Source organism: Anas acuta, chromosome 13, assembly GCF_963932015.1.
Source record: "Anas acuta chromosome 13, bAnaAcu1.1, whole genome shotgun sequence".
Classification (NCBI taxonomy): Eukaryota; Metazoa; Chordata; class Aves; order Anseriformes; family Anatidae; genus Anas; species Anas acuta.
In genome coordinates, this window is record NC_088991.1 from 18,692,123 (window position 1) to 18,713,890 (window position 21,768).

The 21,768-nt window shown below is 38.7% G+C and overlaps 1 protein-coding gene across 3 annotated transcripts in view; it reads right to left on the reverse strand.

Moving 5' to 3' along the window:
* The window catches only part of DACH2 (dachshund family transcription factor 2), a 285,031-nt gene that overhangs the window by 193,136 nt on the left and 70,127 nt on the right, over window positions 1–21,768 (reverse strand). The window lies entirely within an intron of this gene.

Genomic DNA, 21,768 nt, shown 5'->3' on the forward strand with positions numbered 1-21,768 from the left:
CCCTCTGTCCTGTCCGCAGCACATCTGTTCATTACGCACTGCACATTTTCTTGCACATGCCAATAACAAAAAAATAACAACAGAAAGCATTGTCTTTAACTGCGTAATGAGGTACTTGCTGAAAATATGTCCTTCAAAAATATTACCTCCTTTGGCAGCAGAAGTAACTTGAAAGGTAGACATTTTAACATGCAATCCTGGTAGCACACACTAACATCCTCCTTCCTCTGTATGGCAACAGAAGTTAAAAGGCTTCAGTGTGCTTTTTGCACACTACAGTGCTGAACAGATATAAATTTGAAGCATCTGAAAATCAAGTAAATCCTACCAAGATAGCATTTCTTTACATTGTCTGCCCAATTCTATTTAAGGTAACAGAAACCTGCTTTTTTGGTATTTAGTATCTCTATTTCCAATGGTTTAACAAATTTAAAATTCATTCTTTGCGACTTTAACCCCCTAGCGGTGAGAGTGCTCCCTCAGCATAAGAGTTATTCAAAACACACCCTTCTGTGCCGAGAACCTATCCCTGGGAATTGCTGGAACTCTAAGGACCTTCTACTTTTTGAAGAGCTTCAAACTAAGTCCAAATCCCATTAAATCTCATGATATTCCTTTTCTCCCTTTACAGTTACCCACCACCCAGTAGCTCACTATTCCTTTTACTTCATTTTTTGATTTCTCCTTCCTCTGTATTTAGTCCTCCTTGAATAATGTGGAGGTTCACCACTTTTACTCCTAAATTTTCTAGTAATTTCTTACAGATTTTATTACAGTCATGCTGGCAACACTACTAAATTTACTTCCTTTTCACATATGCTTGAAGAGATCCTTATGTAAGACTCATTTGATTCAATGCTCAATATAAAAAAATGAAAGAAATGTAGGAAAGCCAAACGTAGTTTGTCTTTACCAATACTCAATACTAGGTCATGTCACTTGGTGCAGGAAACTCAGAGTACCACTCTACTGCAATGTGTTCGGAGGACTAACTCAGATGACGAAAAAAGAAACACAGAATTTTTATCTTGCTAGAAAACTTGAGTATTTTAGCTCACTGCAATGCAAAGTGACCATATGTGAGGAGATGCCTCCTCCAAACCCCTCTGGGATCTGTTTCCCTGTGCCACTCAGCAGTCGCGCACGCAGACTGCAGCAAATTTCGTTCCGACACCGCTCTTCACCATAGCAGCTCCCCCAGAGATGTGCACTTCAGTTATTCCAAACATCTGGGGGGGGAGGAAGGGGCAGATTCGAGTCTTCAGCAGCAGAAACTTGTAACAAAAACAAAGATAACACTATTATAGATGAATTCAGTATCCATCATAGCAGGCATACAAAACACATTTTTATGTGTTTCAAAGCACACAGTCCCTGAATTCTCTCAGAACTGACTGACTATAATTGCCATATATATTGCCATATATCTGTATTGCCATGCAAACAGCAGTCTTAAATATTTTAGAACTCAGGGCTAGACATTTTTTCCACTTTTTTTTTCTTTTAAGTTGAAGCAATACATTTTTTTTAAGCAGAAAATATTCCACTACATTCTCATTTAAACAAAATTTGGGAGCACATTTCAGAGGTACTAGAAGAAAAAACGGGCATTTTATTTCTTTTCTCCACCTTCTATACTTTGGTAATATTTTCATTTTTTTTTTCCAAAGAACTTGTGTTCCAGAATGACAGAAAATAGAAAAACAGAAAAATATTCAAACTTTGGAGTAGTCCAAGCTTAAAATACTATACAAAACGTTAACTTCCTTAGCACATTGAGAAACTGAACTGTCTCTCTTCTGTACAGAGTTTCTAAATTATTCAGGGACTACATTCTACAAATGCATCTGCGCGAGTACAAGTGTGAGTCAGTTCCATCTATTTGATTCTTCTACACGTGGTACTTCCCTGGTGGTTATCTAACGAAAGTGATGCTGAGCAGAAAGCACCGCTGAACACAACTGGGTGTAATGGGAAAGTCTGGTGGGTTTGAATAACTCCTTTTAACTTTTTTTTCTAACCTCATCCATTTCTGATGTAAATTGCCATCTTGATGACTGCTAAGCTCTCTTTTGTGTCCTTCCAATTTCTAGTCCTGAACCATACATTAAATACATGTATATGTTGGCTGTCAGAATAAACAGGACAATGAGTGACAGGTGAGTCCCTCCGTGCTGAGTGTTATAGAATGGAAGGTATCGTCGTACATCTGATCTCTGAATGCTATTACAGAACATCTGAACAGGACTAACACTAGAACAGCTGTACAGATTCAGGTCACGAGTCCCTCCATTTTGTCCCCAGCACCAGGCACAGCCGGGTGCCTAGGGAAGGATAAGACCTGGGCAATGATGTGCACGATTCCCACCCCAAAGCTCCCTGAGCCGCTATGGTTTGGCGATCTGGTTGGTAAGTCCTGTGCACCTCTGCTCCACATCCTTGCCCTTCAACATCCTTCAGCCAGGAGTTTTGCAGGTGAGCCACCCATCTCATGAAGTGCCATCCTGTTTGTTTGCGTAACAGAGTTTTAAGTGCACTTTGCAAACAAAATAGCAAAGACTTCTGCATGGAAAGAGTATTAATTTTTATGTATCTATTTCATTATGTATAACACCACTTAAAATAAAAAAAACATCACATGCAAAAGAGAATTGACAGTAAGCCTGCAGGCCAAAGTACAATGGGTTGGAGATCTCTGAAGACCTAAATACTACAACGGTAGTAAATCTGCAAGCTATTCTTCTTCAGAGTGCTACAGCAATTATGAATGTCTTTCACGGAAGAGAACAAAAAGTGTTGTATTCTTAAGATAATGTCATTTTTCCATTCTTCCTGAGACTGAAATTATATCTAACAGACATAACTTAAAGATCATAAATAAGGCCAAAAGGAAGAGTTTGCAGTGATTGAAACAGCATCGAACAGCACTGTTCACTCAGGGGACCTAAATAAAAATCCACATTCATTATTCAGGCTGTTACACAAATCAATTCAGATCTTTACATTATCTGTGTACTCCTCTGCTGGACAAGTTTCTAGCTGCTGCATTGCTGAATTTACTAGTCTTGCCTTTAAATAGGTTATGGGTGGTCACAACTTCTTCCTATTTCTCTTGGAAGCAGAGTTCATAGCTCCAGGTATGCACGGTAATACTTTAGACCACAGACAGAAGTAACAAACTTGCAAATACTCCAAGCACAAGCTTCTTCCTTTCATGCTCCATGAAATGAAATGGGCTGGATATAATAATTATAAGCAGCTCTGTATCATTTATGAGAACATTATGCAATCATTTCAGTGGTTTGAACAGTCCTGGAGGGTGTTTACTGACTTTCCTATATATTTATGAGGTAATTCTCTTCATTTCAAATTCTAAAAATTGTTACAGTTCTTGCAAACTTACTTCCATCCTAAGAATTCACACCCTCTGACTTGCAGTGCTTTGTCACTGAAAAATACATAAAAACTTTCTTTATTGTGCCAGTACACTTTCTTACTAGTTCCTTAACTTTGGCTCAAGCAACCCTAGAAAGAGTTTCTTTTCTGATTTTCAATTTTCTTTTTCCCAAGAATAATTCAGGAACCAAAAGAATTTAGAACTGTAAATATTTCCAGCACTTTTGTTAAGAATTGCTGCTGTTTGCCTTCATTTTAACCAGCTTAGATGGGTTCTCCTTTTCCTTGAGGATACTTCACTACTGTCCACAAAGGAAATACACATGCATTCTGCTAAGCAGGCGAGCTACATTTATGCTTCTATTGGTGTTATATGCTACAGCTACTGATAACAAAAAGTTGTTTATGTACTCGAACAAGAAAGCCAAAATTGACTTGAAAGGAATCTGATGAGTCTTAATGCAAATAATACTTAGACCCAGCCTGCAAAGGCTTCAAAAAGCTTAATGATTTTCTCAGATGTGCTGTAACAACAAAGAATCTCATGGTTCAGTGTCAAATGTCTGCTAGAAGCCAATGTTCATCACTACCAGAATGACTTGTTCATCATAGATTCCATCAATAATTGCTGCAGTATGTGAATGTGATCAATGGAGCTCTCATCAAGTATAAATCAAGCTATGTATTTTCTAATGGGACCTTCACCATTCTCAGGGATCCTATTCAACAGTACGATGCAGTCGATACAGCAGCTCAAGTGACCAGATATCTTTCTCAAAATGGCAGTTATTTACAAACACAAAACAAGAAAAACATCCTAACATTCTTGGCGTAGGACTCTTAAATAACGTGCTGGCATGCTGCAAGAGACGTACGTGTAAGAAAGCTCCTGCCTAGCACTAGATTGCATTAGGCCTGCACTTAAAAGCTGCACAACGTAAACGTAAATGTTTAAATTATCTCTAAACAGTGATGTCAGTGGCAAAACTCTAATGGATCAAGACCACAAAATACGGTATGTATCAAAGATAAAGGGAAATATCAAGTGACCTACTAGAGCTCCTCATTTATTTCCTAGAAAATTGATTTAATTTCTAAAAGTTGACAGCAAACTTAAGCAGGTTCAGGTGGATTTTTTGGTGTCACTAGCTGAGCAAAGCCTGCCGAAGCAAAGGGTGAGATACTGCTTGCTTTCTATCTCCCTTTTACCAGTTTCTTGTTTTTACTATGCATTTTAAAACATGGTTGTTGGACGATCTGCCATAGATGGATGCAGACTCACGTGCACCTGTGCATTTTACCACAAAGATTGTTTCTTTTGGTAAATCACAAAGGATGCTTTTTACGTAAGTTCAGACTCTCAAGCTGGACCTTTATATGTCAAACGTGAGGCCATAATTGCATCTCATTTTCTTGAGTATATTAGTTTTTAAAAAATCAGGCATCTTGAATTTTACCAGACTGTCTTTTTATGTTCATATTTTCAGTAACTAAATAAAGCTAAAATATTATATAATTAGACAAAATATTTTTGAACAGTGTAATTTTAAGACTCATCTAGTCATATCATCTCTTTTTAAGAGCCTATTTACATGAGTTTTAAATTGAATGCTATATTTTGGTAATTCCAGATGAGTTTTATGCTAAGACAGCGCTGCAAAGCTTTCGGCCGGATCTGGCTCATTTGCCACTGCTATTTCAGAAGGAAAATTCCATCTCAACAGTCAGACACAGCAAGATGGGTATCATCGGAAGAGCAGCAAGAGCCAAAACCCAAGCTAAAAAGTTCTGTCTCGGACCCTGGTACACACTGCAGATAGTTTCCCAGACTGAAGTGCTCTGCTCATGCTCTGAGAAACCTGCCGAGGATCAGACACGTCATTTCCACGCACACACCCGTTTGCCCCATGACCAATAGTCCCTAACACTGACAGAACAGAAATCTTCCTTTAAAAAGACTGAATACCCATAAGTCTTCTCTGATTTGAAGGGTTTCCTAGTTATAAATCTAAAATGTTTAGACATTTAATCCGATTTTGGGAGATGGGGAAAATGAGATGTCACAAAACAATGCCAGCCAGCCCAGCGGGTTGAGCAGCACACCCTGCACGCTGTGAATCCCAAATACTTTCAGGCATGAAGTAAAAGCCAAGCTGCTCAGCCATGCCAAAATGTCGGAAGCTGCAACTTCTCATGGTAGTAAAATCTCAGGCATGCTCGTAACAATTCCACAGGCAAAAGCTGAGGTGTGCAGAGCAAGGCACCTGAGCTGAGAGGCACGCTGCTGGCCCCAGTCATTCAGGAACCCCCTCTGCCAAAGGAGCTGGTCCCAGCCACATCCTGGAGGCTCTCCCAGGATCTCCACATCCTCTGGCACTACCTGTACCCATGGCATCAGTGTGCATACTTCAAAAAGGACACTCAATGTTATAACCCAAGGCACGCTACGAAAAAAAACTGTACCACTCCCTAGTGACAATCAGTAAGATCGTCTGAATATTGGAAAATAATTTCCGACTTTTTCTCCCATGTTCATCAACATATTTTTACGTTGTTAAAATGACCAGAACAGTGCTGATCTGGAAAAGTGAACAGGGAGCCTGCTTGCTTTGTGCTTGTTAGACTTTGTGCTTGAAAGAGAAAGGCAAAAGAAGCAAGCGCACAGAATTGCTCAGTTACGTGTACAACTGACATATAGTCCTCTTTTTATAATAATTTCTGATATAAAAGAAATAGAGTTATATATTGATATATAATTCAGGAGATTTTATATTTTTCAATTAAATGCCTTTCAACCTTTGCTCTTTAAAGGTTATAGAAATTCATGATTTTAGCCTCTCTTCAGAGTTCCTATCTTTAGTCATAAGGTCAATCAAATTCCCCTTTTCAAATGTTACATCTTTAAAAATATGGTAACCAGAACAAAAACAATATCCTAAGTGAGGTCAGGAGATTTCCTAACCTTCACATATATTCCTTGCATTCTTATTCCATTACTTATTAATGTACCTTTCTTCCCATTTTTCCCCCTCTACGATTTATTTGTGTTTTCAGTGATTTTACTGATGTCTCCACAGGTTTGTAATTATAAATAGATCCAAATGACTTCAACTCTTTTGGGGGCTGCTTCTTTGCTACAAAAATTTGCAGAAGAATTTGCAGGCTTGCCTGTCTTGTCTTACTCTATAAATACTGCTAATGAAATACCACACTGCTTGATGTTTCAAAGCTATTTTAAGTTCACTTTCAGAGGCAATTACACTAAAACACAAACTTTATAAACTTGCAGGAGTTACACGTGCAATCGTTTCCAAGTTACATATACCAAATTCAGCTGCCCCACTAAAATTTGACCATTTATTTAAAGAAATTCAATCATGCAACTGCTCAAAAAGCAAAAACAAAAAGAAAAAAACAACCTCCAACTACTGCAAAGCTGCATTGTGTTTCCCTGTTTCAATGAAGACACAACTAACTGCAAGAAATATTAAGTTTCAAAGCTTTTTAAAATGTTTCATATTGCTGTGTAGAGGAACAGAAAACTAGATGGTAAACATTATATATAATCTGAACAAAAGAAATCACCTGAACAAAAATATTTGTAAAGACAAACTGAACTTTCTTTCCTTTCTCTTCTTCTGATTTCATTTCAGTTAGAGCTAAATTGCTAGGTCTTCAAAATTGTTCAAAGAAACGTAGGCATTAATCTACAGCCTAAGGAATTCATATAGAACTGAGTCCCACTGTGGTCAGTATCACAAATACTCAACATGCATGATCTCAGGCAGAAGAACATAGGGTCAGTTTTGCGAAGCTACGAGGCCTTTAACACGTAGTACAGCAAAAGGACAATGTTTATCCAATTGTATGCTGCATGTCGTTTTGTGCGATTCAAAGTTAATGAAAAGATTTTTCCTCTGAAACAGGAATCAGCATTGCAAAGGCTGCTCGGTTTTCTCATCTTTAATGTTGGCTTATTGCACAACGCAAGCATCTGTAGCAGTGCTCCCCCTCTCACCACTCCCCCACAGGACAAAGGTTTATATTAAAGCTAACAATTCCTTCCCAGAGAACAACTATTGCTGGCTTGTTTAGTCCAAACACTTTAATGCAGTAATAATTTAATTACTAATACTACAGGGTCAGTGCTGGTCGTGGGTTTGGGCCATCTCAAAACAAATGACTCACCAATTCTGCCATTTAAGAAAACGTTTCTCCCACGAGGGCTTTGCGAGCCACAGAAGCATTGCTGTGCGTGGTCCCTCCTCTACCACTGATGTCTAATTTTCTAATCTGGTTAACATATTTTGCTGTCAGGGTTAAGATAAACCATCTGGACAATTTTGCCACAAATTCTTTCTTGGCTAAATGTAGTTTTTGTTGTAATTTGCTTCATTTCCCCCTAATACAACAACAGAATGTTGCTCGTGGAGACGCTCTGCTGCCCCGACAGACCCTCGTATCGACTTCAGTATGTCTCCCCACACACCATTTCTTTGTTTCAATGTTACCAGTTTCTTCTTCAGCATCTTCTTATAAACGTGATACTGGACCCAGTCCCTACAAAACGTCAATCCCATTGATGTCCTGGAACAACGAATTCAGACTACAAATAAAGAGCACAGCTCTCACAATACTCTTTGGCTATTTCTTACTAAGCATCTCCTGAAACGTGTTTAACTTAGCGTAAGAAATTAAAGCCAACGGAACATGGCAAGGGGGAAAGTCAGGTTTGATATTTCCCCCATTCTTCTTTTCTGAATAATTTTATCAATTCTGTAACTCCTGGTCCTTCCAAGACTGCTTCTGCCACCATTTGTCATTAGCTGCTAGATTCACTAACCATATTGCGAAGTTTATTTCTCAGATGCTCTTTTAATTTTGCACTAAATCAACTTATATTCCTCATAATTAAGTGAAAATGCCCTTTTTGTCAAGTAGCTCTGTAATCAAAACTTTCCAATTTCTAAAAGTAATTTAATTCCACTAAATATCGCCTAATGTACACAAGCAGCTCAAATTCTGACATTACTGATACCATATTACTCTGCACTGTCAGGCATCAGTTTTGAGTTTAAAAGATTACACCCTAAATCCAATTTCTCTTGGGTTTCCTGTCTTGGTTAGTTATAGCTGTTCTTTTCATGAAAAGCCATTTGTCAGAGGAGACTTCAACATTCGTCGCAGTATTCCTCCTGCTCTTCAGGTGAATACAAGATGCCACAGAAGTGGTCAGACTGGAGACTAAATAGAAAATACCCCAGAAGCAGCCATGGCACATGCTTCCATACCACACAGCAGCAAACTGCCTCGGCTCCAGGTTTTGGAGAGACCACCACCAAAGCACTGATGTCTAATTACAAACATGTGGTCCAAAAATGCAAAATGTGGCAGTCAGTTTGGGGAGAGAGAAGGAAGAGTTCAGAAATTTGACTTCATGACTCAAATGCAGCAAACTTCTTGTTCTTTCTTTCTTTCTTTCTTCCTGGAGATTCCAATTGCTGTCCTTTCTCTTTACTGCTACTATCTTTTATGTGGTATTTGCTGCTATTCTGCCTTGCACTGTCTAGGCACAGTCTCTTTATTTTTTGTTACTGAAGTATTTCTGTGATTCCTTATACATATTTTCCCAGCTGTAATGACTTAAAATGCTATTCTTACAATATTAGTGTATTTCTCATTCCAGGTGAAGATTATGTTCAAAACATGCCCTGGCACTCCTTTTTCCCATTAAAACCTTGTCCACAAGTAGACTGTGGGATTTGAGTTCCTTCCATCAACCTCCGAGCTCTGCCACTCACCCCAACGCTACCAATTCTGAGAACCTCAGCTGCCACACAGGGCCACCGCTTCGGCCTGCTTGAAAGTCCAGTGCTTATTCAAGTCATTTCTTACTCAATTTTTAAACCCTGAATTCACATTATTCATTGCCAGTCACTTTCTAAGTATCAGATTTAAGTATTCTCAGATGCACTTGTCAGTGTACTGTGCCCTCCTTGAAAGCAACTTCTTCAAGGAAGCCAAAGACCACCAAGAAAGTAACAGGGAGAGATTTATTTGGCTATTTCACAAATCACAACTGTTCTCTTTTACATCCTCAGCCAGAATCCCAGTCTTAATAGGCATGTCACCAACACAGTAAGATGCCCCCACTGAACTCGACACATCACAGCGAGGCGAAGGCACAGCGGTGCTGAGCAAAGGGCCACGGCTCCATCCAGCCCAGACAGCCTCTCCCTGCAGTTCATGCATTTCTCCAAAAGGCTTTTAAAGGTTTTTCTTACTTGCATGATGAAGAGTCAAGTACAACTCCGAGACATTTTCCATACCTTAAAAAAAAATATAGGGATTATTCATTTTAACCATATAAAAAGTTATAGGGGGTCCCTTCACACCTGATAGCACATTGAAATCCCATTAACTGCACATTTGATGGGTCAAAAAATTCATTTGCCTGTGACTGTTCTAGTCAAATATTTTTGTTATTCTTCAATTAAAATATTTCCTGGAACGGAGTTGAAATTTAACCTGGAAGAGACATTCTATGAAAAATAAATTAACACAATCCTATATACAGCTGTATATAGGATTAGAGTTGTATAAACTAGGCTGTTTTGCTCCGTTCTCCCCTCCAGAAAGGCCGGTTTCACACCACCCCAGTTCTTTCCTGCTATAGAGAGCCCTCTGTGGTCAGGGTTCACGATCCTAAACATAAAAGCAGGCAGTTCTGTGGTCTACATAGACGTAATACGGAAAACCTGACAGGACTGAGTCTAATGAAGATAGCCTCTTAGGTGAACATTCACTGTAGCAGGAACTTGACTAGATTTTGCATTTGATTTACAAACTCACAATTTAGTAAACAAAGACATCTGTGTCTAGACAGATAAACACGTGCAATCTTTTGTCAACACATGCATCAGCAAGGACTGGATATCGATAAATTTGTATAAACACTGAAATTGTACTGTATGAAATCTCTTCTGTCTGAACTTTGTTCAAAGGCTTCTTCCAACCAAAAACTCAGCAAGCTTATTTACCCTTCATTTTGCAGGAAAGAAGTACTGCTGAGCATTTCGGGATTACTTCCCTCTCCCAGGCTGCAAGAAGGCCCAGTTAAAATCTATTTGCACAAGGGTCACAAAAAGACAAAACAGATGTTAGGATACCGAGTCTTTTTCAAAAATAAATGAATCAATCAATAAATCCCATCTTGCTGAATGTTGTGGGCTGTAAAATTGCTTGTTCCTTCTAACACAAACCAAACTCATGGATCAGAAAAATAAAAATAAAAATGAAAATCAAATGATTAATTAGATGAAGACTGAAAATCACCCTTTTCGCTATAATTGCTAGGCAAATCAAATTTCCTTCTAAAATGTAAATCCATTTCATAATATAAAAATGAATACATAGAGGCAGAAGGATTTACATGTCAAATGGCGATTTTCCTGGTTCACACTTTAACTTGATTTCTTTTTTCCTATCTTTGCCATGACAAAAGATTTAATGGCCATCATCACTCAGATGTTTTGTCAGCATCCCAAGACGAACGCACCCTCTCCACGCGTTACTCAGTGCCCCCACAAGACTTCTCTTCAGCGTAACATTACCACCACCTTTCGCAGTTAACAATTTGATCCATCACACATTTGACTAATGTCACCCATTAGAGTTCTGTGCGAAGACTGCTTGATTCAGGGGAAGGTACCGATTTAAATAAAATATATCTTTGCCTCTTAAAAATCTATTTTCTTTAATTACTAATATACATTCAACCAGAACACTCCATTAGAGTAGATATCCCATAAGCTGCCCATAAAGGCAAGTGTAAGGAGAACATATAATCAATTAATGATAACCACCCCAGTCCACCTGTGGAACAGTGCTACTTCCTCCCTGAAACCTCTCCTCAGAACTAAAGCAAGCAATTATTAATGAAACAACACAAAGGCCAAAGTACTTGGGCTCAGGTCCAAGGTGCAGCGAACGCATGAGGAGAAGCTGCAGGATGGTGGGGCTGGGGGCAAGTGACACGCACTGCCCAAGTCCAGCCTTAACCCATCCCAGCTCGACAGGACATGGATGGAATAATGGGAATTGTTAGACAACACCATCCCCATCCCCATCATTGCTTCCCCTCTCCTCTTCCACCTCACTTTGAGGAAAGATGCCAGTTTGCAGTGCCAGGCAGCCTGCCGGCTGGCCTCCCTGGCAGCTCGCTCCTGCAGCACCATCCCCTCACCTCACCAAGACCCTCGCTTTGTCGTCCTCCCTCAGGCTTTCCCCTTCTGGCACAACCTCTTCCTTGCCCCTCCAACCCCACAGATCAAGCCCTAACCCCGAGCATTAGAGGAGGAATCAGGGCGCTACCACTCCAAGTCAGCACCGTGAGCCTGTGAGCTCCTCAGGGCTGAGACTTGGGCTCACCAGGGGCTGCCGGGCACCATGGGTCACTGCTGTGCCAATAACCATACCCAGGGTCAGGCAGTTCCAGAACGTGTACTCAGAAAGCTCAAAGACCAAGTCCAAATGAAAAAAAAAAAAACAGCACCAAAACTTTGAGCATCACTGTCAGGGTTACGCTGCAGGGCAGATGGCACACGCAGCAGCAGCACCGAGTGACAAGCGGGCATCCCCACACGCTACAGCTCCGAACCTAGCACCATTTCCTTTCCAAAAATTCCTTTCTGCTTAAAAACTGAGACCAATAATAGAAATTAGAACATGCATTGGATGCTTGTTCAACTATAGATTGACTTTCCAAGTAAAGTCCCAGTTGACTGTGGGAAATCAATATGGATTTTTAATGGCACCTATAAATCTTGCTGTATTTGACATAACTTGCAAACAAATAGAAAGAATCATCAGGAAACTATTTTGTCTGGTTACAAAGGAGATAAAGTAGAAAAATATTGACTATTTAGACATCTTTACCATTATGCTCTACACTCAATTGAAAGCATCAACCAAGCTAAGAAAATTATTTATAAAATTGTTTAGGATCTTTCATTTGTTTGTTGTTTTGTTTTGTTTTACTGAACTTAGGCAATGGATCTACAAACAAATAAGCTGTGTTTTCTATTCAAAACGATTATCAGAGATTTTATTTATATTTCTTTCCAGAAACGTTTGCATCATGATTTTTTTCAAAGGGTTTTTGGAAGTTAGACTGTATTAATTGACCTGAACTGCATAAAACTGTCTGAATACGCTAGAATTTACAGTATTTAGGAAAAAAAAAAAATATATCATACTTTGAAATATAAATCTTTGTTTGCTGACACACATACCAGTGCCACAATACCTTTATATGAAACTCCTTTGAGAAATGGGTTCTTAGCTTGAGTTCAACAATCCTTCAAAAATAGGCTTTTAATTGCAGTTAGCATTTTACTTGCACAACAATAAAGTTAACATTCCCTAGAAACCTCAATGCACTATTTTCCAATATCTGTAATTAAAGATTATAGCATAGAAGCACTGACCATCTATGTTTTCTCCTGTACTTTAAAGTACAAAGTGTTTATTTTCTCCTTCTGTCCTCCAAGAATTATTTGAACAATTAAGTCTCATCCAGATCAGCAAAAACTGCTTGTACAAATGTCACAAGCTAGAGAAGAGATTTGGTTTTGAAAAATGCAGCTCATTACATCTGCAAAAAAATGTTTGACTGTTTTTTATATATAGGTGAGGACATCAGTCATTCCATATGAATGAAAACAAACAGACACATGATATATTGCACTACATGAAGACATGAACAAAGCAGGCAAATTAAACCTATTGCAGACAATCACTTAATGAGCTGAATTCCTTCCATGTCACAGATAAGATAAAACCTTCCTTTTATATGTATTAGCATTATTATTAGACTAGAGAGAAAACCAGATAAACTAGTTATCCCAAGTTCTTTATTTAGTATATTTGCTTACAGCTTTTCCATGGTTTACCCGTTGCAGAGTCTGTGTTCGATTTTTAAAAGCCAAGGAATTATTCGAGACTAATTTTTGCAGGCAGGCCCCATTTTTACTGACAGTCTTTATAGTGAAGTGTGGTAGGACATAAATCCTTTCCGGTTCACCATCTGAAAGCAATCAATGGCATGGGACAGAAAATACACATTTTGGTGGAGAATGAATCCTTTCACATTTTGATTTTGAACCCTGATGTAGAGTTCTACAGCAGAGATGTGAGGCCTTTCCCATAGGGGATCAATTAAGTAATTACATAATGACTATGGCTCTAGAGTAAGAAAAACCCAGGCTATATTTTTATTATAAGGGGAAAGGCTGAAAAAAAAGTAGGGGAAAAAAACCCACTCACTGCCACACTGCGATGTGTGTGACAAACTGGATTAATTTACACGTGTCGACATTCATTTCAAACCATACCTCAAAGCAAGAAGTCCATTTTCAGAAGGAGACAGCTGTCTGTAGCCACATCCCGCAGAAACCTGCCTGTCAAACACTGCACCACAGCCCAGCAACCAGAAAAGCGGCTCGGAAGTATAAAAACAGAATAATGTTGATCATGAGAAAAAAGTCAAAACAGAGTTAAGAAGCTTAGGAAATACCTTTTTTTGCTTTCAGAGTTTGTATCTATGCGGTGTGACTACTTGGCACAAACAAGAATATTTATCCTGAGAACTGCAGACATGGGAACACTTGTTATGAGAACCGTACAGACTCTGAACTCGTTTCTGGGCTGCAACCTTCTGTATAGGGTTGCCTTCTATACAGAAGAAAAAGATGGGTGTGAAATGCTACGGAAAAAAAAAAAAAGAAGAAGAAGAAATCCACTTGTTTAGACCTCCGGAGCACTGTGCTGCAAATCTTGTTTGGGGTTTTTGCACTTCCCTCTCTGGGCAAGGCGCTGTGTCTCCACAGGGAAAGATCAATGGGGCTAAGCAGAGCTGTGTTTAAGTGGTTTTCTTCTGAACTTTTTAGCAAAGATTCCAGGAGCAAGGAAGCATTTAGTTGTCTGCACAGATCAGCATCGATTGCTTCATGCCGAACCAAAAAGCAGACATTTTAACATGTTATCTTCTTACACCCAAATCCTGTACCAATAGATTTTTTTTCCCTTTAAGAAAACAAAACCAAACACAATGCCTGTCCTGCGGCCCATGGCATGCTGCACGGCTTCGTTACGCAGGAGCAGGCAGAACCGTGGCACAGAAGTGCTGTTTGTCAGCTGGGACTTGGGTCCCTGCCATTCCTGTGCCCAGAGCCGAGCAGAGAGACGTGGGATCAGCCCACGGGCAGAAGCCCCATAAGAAGCCTCCTTGCCACAGCACTTTCACATGGCATCGGTGCCAGAGCTGCCCTGGGAGGCTGCATGGCAGAGGCACGGGGAACGGATGAGCAGTTTCTTCCATGCTCTCGAACAGCTCCTAAATATTCTTTAAGATAACTTCGTTAAGTAGCTCTCACTGAATTTAAATAACATCAAGTGCAGGGGCTCCTGCAGTTGTAGGATCTGCAGGATTCGGCTGGATTTGTACCCACGATAGAGCTGTGCCCATGAGAGCCTGCACCACATCTCCTGGCCTGATCCTGAACTGAATTCCCTGCCCTGGCCTGTGAGCCATTCATCTGTCTGCAGTTCATTTATAACTAAACTTAGCACAGGAAAAGGACACTTCAAAGAAACTACACAAAGTATTGCAAAACATTTTAAGAGGTTTGGGGCATTTAGGGAAGAATAATTCTAATCTACTAAATAGAAATATCATTTTGACCTAAGTGTGCTTTGTTCAGCTGTCACCGATTTTCTTGACTGTGAAATCTCTACAAACACAAGATATTATACATGTATGTATCTCCTCTGCCCATTTTGCATTTCTGTATAGTTCAACAGGCTTGTAATTAACAGACCCAGGAAAAGCCAGCCCGTGAAATTAAGTGGTAGAAAGCGAGGTTTGTTTGAAACAAAAATACCTATGCGAAGCACAGCGTGATTTACAGAGCTTAGTGAATACTTGTTGCAATCTAAAAAAATACTGCAGCCATGAAATCTATGATGAGAATGCTTCGTATGAAAACCACCACAGGATTAAGTTCAAGAAAGGAATTTCTCATGCAAACTTTGCACTCCAATCTGAACTTTTACTGTAAGCATTCAGTTTCAGTTCAATTATATTTCAGGGGGTATTTAGCCAGATACTCTGGAAAATTTGACTTGCTCTTGTCTACTTTAGGAATTAAAGGAGACCAGAGATCACAGCTGTCTGGAACAAGATTATGTTTGTAAAGTACAAAAATATTAAAGATGGGAATACTTTTTAAATAAACAAACATAAAAATCTCAAAGCAAACACAGATATCTTTCATCTTATTAAGAAAACACATGACTATTTCCTTTTTCATTCTGCAAGAAAGGGTCTTATTCAATTGTATAAAAAACCCTCACAAATTCAGCTAGGCTTTCTTCTTCCACATGATTGCAAAATTGTTTTGAAATTTAAGTTGTGCAGCAAAAAATGTTTGGTGAATAAGTGATGCCTTGGCAAAATAAAATGCACAGATTCCTGCAAAGCGAGGTCTTTAAAGAACTCCAAGATTAAAGGAACATAAAATATGAATTACCCTTTTTCACCTCTCAAGAGACTAATCCTACAGGTCAGCTTTGAGGTACAGATGAAACAAGTGGTAAACTGTTTGGTAAACAGAAGGATTTTTCAGCAGCCCTTTTTAGAGGAATCATGGGAAAGTTTAGATCTAATCACAGCACAAAGATAAGTTCAAATTAAGGTTGGATCTTTTTTACACATCCTGCCTATAAAGCACACAACATGGAAAAAACGGGGGCTCCAGGGGACCCAATTCATATCAGTGTCCTACTAGTTTTGCTTTTACTTTTACAAAGTGCTTTCTTTTTTCTTTGGAAACAACTTTAACATACCGCATACTAGTGCTACATTCCACTTCACTGAAGAAGAAAATAAAAAATCCAAAGGTACCAAAACCCTCATGAAGCTTTTGTCGCTTCCACGTGTTTCCAGCCTGCGAGGAGCAGGGGTCCTGCTGCTGGCACTGCCTGGAGAAGCCTCCACGCAGGAGCCCCAGCCAGGAGGCAGGCAGATGGGGGGACGAGAGCTGCTATTATCAGTACAGGCACAGCTACTGGCAAAATACTTCCAATGGCTTCTGTTCCTTATCGCTCGATAGACAATTCAGAGTGAAATACAGGGTTTCTGCACTGAAGGAAGAAGTTATTCCTGAGCTGGAACACAAGATTTGGAAATTCTCCGGACTTAAAACCAGCCAGAGCTTACTCACCCCCTCCCTCCTAAGCAAGCAGAAAGGAGGTTTTATTTTGTTTGTTTTTTAAATATTAACACGGGAGATGTGATCCTTCAAGGGGCTGCCAGCGTATCTGTGGAGCGACTGTATCACTCCCAGCACTGAAGAAAAACATTCCACCTAAGCTTAAAACAAAAATGCTGAACTCTCAGCTGCAAGTAACAGCATTTGTATTTATCTGGAAAGGGATGGCAAGTCTTTAATTATTAAACCAATTGCATTTAGCAGATGGTCAAAGAAAAGTACTTTTAAAAAGTTGCCCAGAGGGTTATAAAAATGAACAAGCTAAAACAGCTGCCAGCTGGTGCGTGAAATCAATAATGAGAAAACGAGTTCTACTGTATCTTTGTTTTCATTGTCTGGCTGAAGACAGTGAGGACAAGGGAAGGAGAACTTCACAAACCGGGTGAATGGATTACGTGCATCTAATTAGAAAAAGACAAACATCTGAAGTTAGGCTGCAACCGGAGAGATCGTGCGAGCGCGTCTGTGTGCCGGGGATGAAGGGGATGGAGCAGGAGGCTGCTACGAGTCCTAAATGTACGCCTTGTTTTTTGCACTGGCTGATTCATCACTTGTTTCAAGAGCCTGGGAAAATTCAAAATGCATTTAAGCAGCACAAGCACTTTGAGGCCAAAAAAGCAGACTTAGGCAAATATGTGAAATGTTTTCATGATTTTCTTGAATTGGTATTCATCTTAAAAAGTAAGGAAAATGCACAAAATTGATGAGTACACTAAAAACTTAGGTTAAAGCTTTCCATATGTAATGATATGAAAGTGCCATGTAGCTAAAGGCATAAACTAACGTTAAATCTTTATCTCCCAAGACCAACGACCTGATCATCACTAACTTTTTTTCTCCAAACTGCACTTCAGGCCCTGTGTTTAGATGTTGAGAACATTTTAAACCTTGGGCCTTTCATCAGCTTTAAAAGAATGGTAAGTCTCTACAATAAGACGTGAAGACCTCAGGCAAAAATCTAGAGGAAAATAAACATTTCCAAGAAAGTGAAAGTGAGATTAATTTTTCTGATGAATTTGGTTCAATTTAGAAATAAGTTCAAATGACAACTTTTGTCACTGCATTGCTTAGGAACCTGACTACCTTGTATACAGAAACAATAAAGTCAATAAATAGATCATTTATTAGCAGATTAATTCATTAGCTGAACACAGTATCATGGCCAGAGGCTGTCCCTGACCCAGCTGAAGCCATGGGTTTGGTTCAGCAAGCAAGCAGGCATTTTTAAGGTTCCCCCTAGAGAACAACCCGTTACTTGACGATGGAAGGGGGTCAAAGAGGGAAGCGGCCACATGCAAAAGAAAAGAAAACAAGAACTGAGAAAAGCACGTTAAGTAAAACGTCAGCTGCAGATTACAGAGGTATTGCAGTTGCTGAATGCTTAAAACAGACGACCCTATCACTTAAAAACTTAGGTCCATCAAATCACAGAATCTTACTGGCTTGTCACATTTTTTTTCCATTGAAGACCCATTGATAAAAAGAAAGAGACTAAGAAAGGTGGAATAAATTATTAATTGCTGATCAAGACAGCTAAATAACTCAACACAAAAGCATTCCAAATGTTATTTTTAGCATATAAATAGTACACTCTGTTTTAACTTACATCAGCTGTTTTCTTTATCAGATTTTTATCTTAAGATGGAAACAGTACACAGTGCTCTAACCCCCATCAGCTGTTGTATTTTGTAGAATTTTATCTAGGCAAGTAAATAGCACTCTGTGCCTGATCTCACATCAGCTGTTTTTGTAGTTACTATTGACGCGACATATTGAAAAGTTTTCTTGTGCACACAAAGACCCTGTGCCTGTATTAATGCATGGAAGTGATACTTCCTGGGGACATCCGGATGCAGACAAGGTAATTAGCATTATTCTATTTGGTTTATGCAATGGAATGCTTCTTTTTGCAAATAAAATTTGGCTTTGTTCCCATTCATGAGACAGACAAGCCTTTAAAAACCAGCAAAAGTATGTGCAGGTTGGTAGTGGTCTTGCATGCATTGCACAAACACAATTGCATCCATTCTGACACGTAGCTGATTAAAAAGAAGAGGGATGGCTCCTTTGATGTTCTTGGAACTAGAATTTCATAGTCATCTTGGCTTAGTTTGTGTTTAAAAAGAAGAAAAAACAAAGGAAAAAATAGAAAAGCACCTGGATTTGTAAACAACGTTTATTTTCAGGAGCTCAGTTTATTTTCTGTTATCACATAAATTCTGTACAAATAAAGTACAACCATCATTTTTCTTTTCTGCTGCTCACTAAGGCTTACTTTCAATCACAAAATATATAAAATGTAGATTGCTAGCACTGAGCATTAATTTTGTCTGTTCATTTATTTAGGAATCCTGAAATAAGCTCCTGAAACATTGCTTACAGCAGAACTGTAAACTAAAAGGCACTGGAATAATAAAGATAAGGCTGTCCCATTTAGAAAGGGAAATTTCTACATTCTTGGGTAAACAGAGTGCTCTCATAAATCGAGCAATGCCTTTTAGTGCTGTCAATGTGACTTGAGTCTAGATGGCCCATTGTGTTCCCTAAGAAACTTAATTAAAATATTTACTGTAGAATTGTTTTAGTAAGAATGATGGATAAATTTAACTCTTTTTAACAAAATATTTTGTTAAAAAGTATGTTTTTCACAAAGTTCCTTTTAATATCTGCATAAACACATGGCTTGTAAGGCAACTGAATCACTGTTTCCAGACTTTATTTGAATCTGTGTAGAGAGATGACAAAAATCGTTCTCTAACACTATGATATTTATATAGATCACAATCAAAATTTGCAATGTGCAACTTCCCATCCTCTTCTCAGGCTGGAAATGTTTTGCTGTTCGTAGGCCTAAGTACATTCACCAGTCCACAATAAAAATTTACATTAAAAAAAAAAAAGATTATATTCTGTTGTATCTTCTTTTGTATTTATCTAAACATTTACTTTTTGACACCTATTTTCTTCTCATGAAACACCATGTCAAAACCAAACAAGACAATAAAAGCCTGCCATTTGCATGCTGAATTTCTCATGGTATCGCGGATTTACAGATCACACACACAACATCACACAGGGCCAGGGTTTCAGGAATAAGATGAATTAAGAAGGTAATGGAGAAAGTACTGACCCAAGCAGAAAAAAGCAAGAGCAGAGATCATGAGATCATTTTAAGTCAGCCTCCGTTGTAGGTATAGGTCTGGGGTAATTTTTTTTAAGCCATCTGACAGATGTTTGACGACCAATGAAAAACTCATCAGCGATGTCAGTCCAGCCCCAAGCGAACACAACAGCCCATCAGAAGTAGTCCAGCCATGACCAGCACACTCCTTGGCAGACTCATTAGAGATTAAGCACTGCAGAGGCACAACAGAAAATTCATTCTCACTCCTGGAATCGTTCACACGAAGTATCTGGACTGTGGATAAAACATCCCTACTGCTGGTAGTTGGGTGTGTTTTGCTGGTGACTGCAGCCTACAGATGTATGAATTCCACTATCACAAACATTCAGTTAACTTTTACAGAAAAATACATTTACAGTAAACCTTCAAAGCTTTATATTTTAAAACGCTGAATACACAAGACTAGCCTTTGAAAGGTGATATAATCTGATCAGAATTTTCTCCAAAGCTAGAACAAACAGCACACTTTTATCAATGCACTGGTTTTAACCATTTACCTCCTACTCAAATTACTAATTTGACTAAAAAAACTATCAAATTATACTTCAATGTGTGTGCATAACTATAAATGTGGTCATCTTCTCTCCTTTGTTTTCATTACACAAAAGTGAGTAGTTGTGTTTGTGCAAAATCTGTTGTTTTACGAAAAGGAATTTTCAACTTTATTAATATCAGTTACATTCAGCATAGCTAAATAAAGGTATTTAAAACTTTTACAAAAACTTACATTTAGGTTGTTTTACAATACAAATTGCTACTTCTAAAGTGAACTAAAATGTTGTTTCAAAAATGAATTTTGAAAATTAAATGCCTTATTAGAAAAAAGTTATCCTAACTAGGCAATTTGCAACAGTTGGTTATGGCATAGCACGTTATGATTGTCAGGGGTAAAAGGACAGTGATGTGCGATAATTTCTGTTTTTATTTTTTAATTCCTTCTGAGAAAGATTGGCAGAAAGGAATTTAAATGTGAATAAACTGCTCTGTGATGAACAAGACTACTCTTCTCCACTGTAATTATAAAAAATATAGCTTGGCATGAACTCAACGACCTCTGCCACCTTAAGTTCACTAGCAACCACCTACTGTGTAATTTCTTAAGGACAAATATAGGTAATTACAGAAATACATGGCACATACTAGCCAAAATGAGAGACCAAAAATAGCATATGATAAAGCGAAAAAGCAGGAATCTTTATCAACAACTTAAAACTTGTTAGAAAAAAAGTTACAAATATGAAATATTTACCCTGAAAGTTCTATAATAACAGTCCTCAAGGGACTATATGCAACAATCAAGCATCTGACAAATGCAATGAATTTTATGACACTGGTCTAAAAGAAATATTTTAAACCTTAACTCTTTTTTTTTTGTCACAGAGCAAGTACTGAGGCCCATCATGGCATGCTGAGTCCAAAGAGCTTGCCTTTTTTTTTTTTTTTTTTTTTTTTAACTTGTTTAGATTTCTTCAATGAGTTCAGAAGGATGTAAAGGGTCAGGAGGTAGGAAATTTGGGTGGACCTCTGAAAAACACCTGCTGTTGGATTAATTCCTAAGAGAGGATTTGTACACTGTTCTTCAGTCTTGGCTATGTCTACTTTCAATGGCAGCAGATTGGTTTTCTTTCAAAAATCCAAGCCTCCCCGTGGCAACTTTTGCCTTCTGACTCAAATTCAGCTTCGACAAGTAAAGGCCAGAACTCTTGTCATCTGCTGACAATTGTTCAGAGCTATTGTGAAACTACCAGGAATTCAGTCCAGCCCTATGTCACAACTCCTGCTGCTCTCGTAACGGGCACTCAGCATGACTCTCGAGTTGCAGAAGAGATAAATGGTCTGATAATATATAGTAAAAAG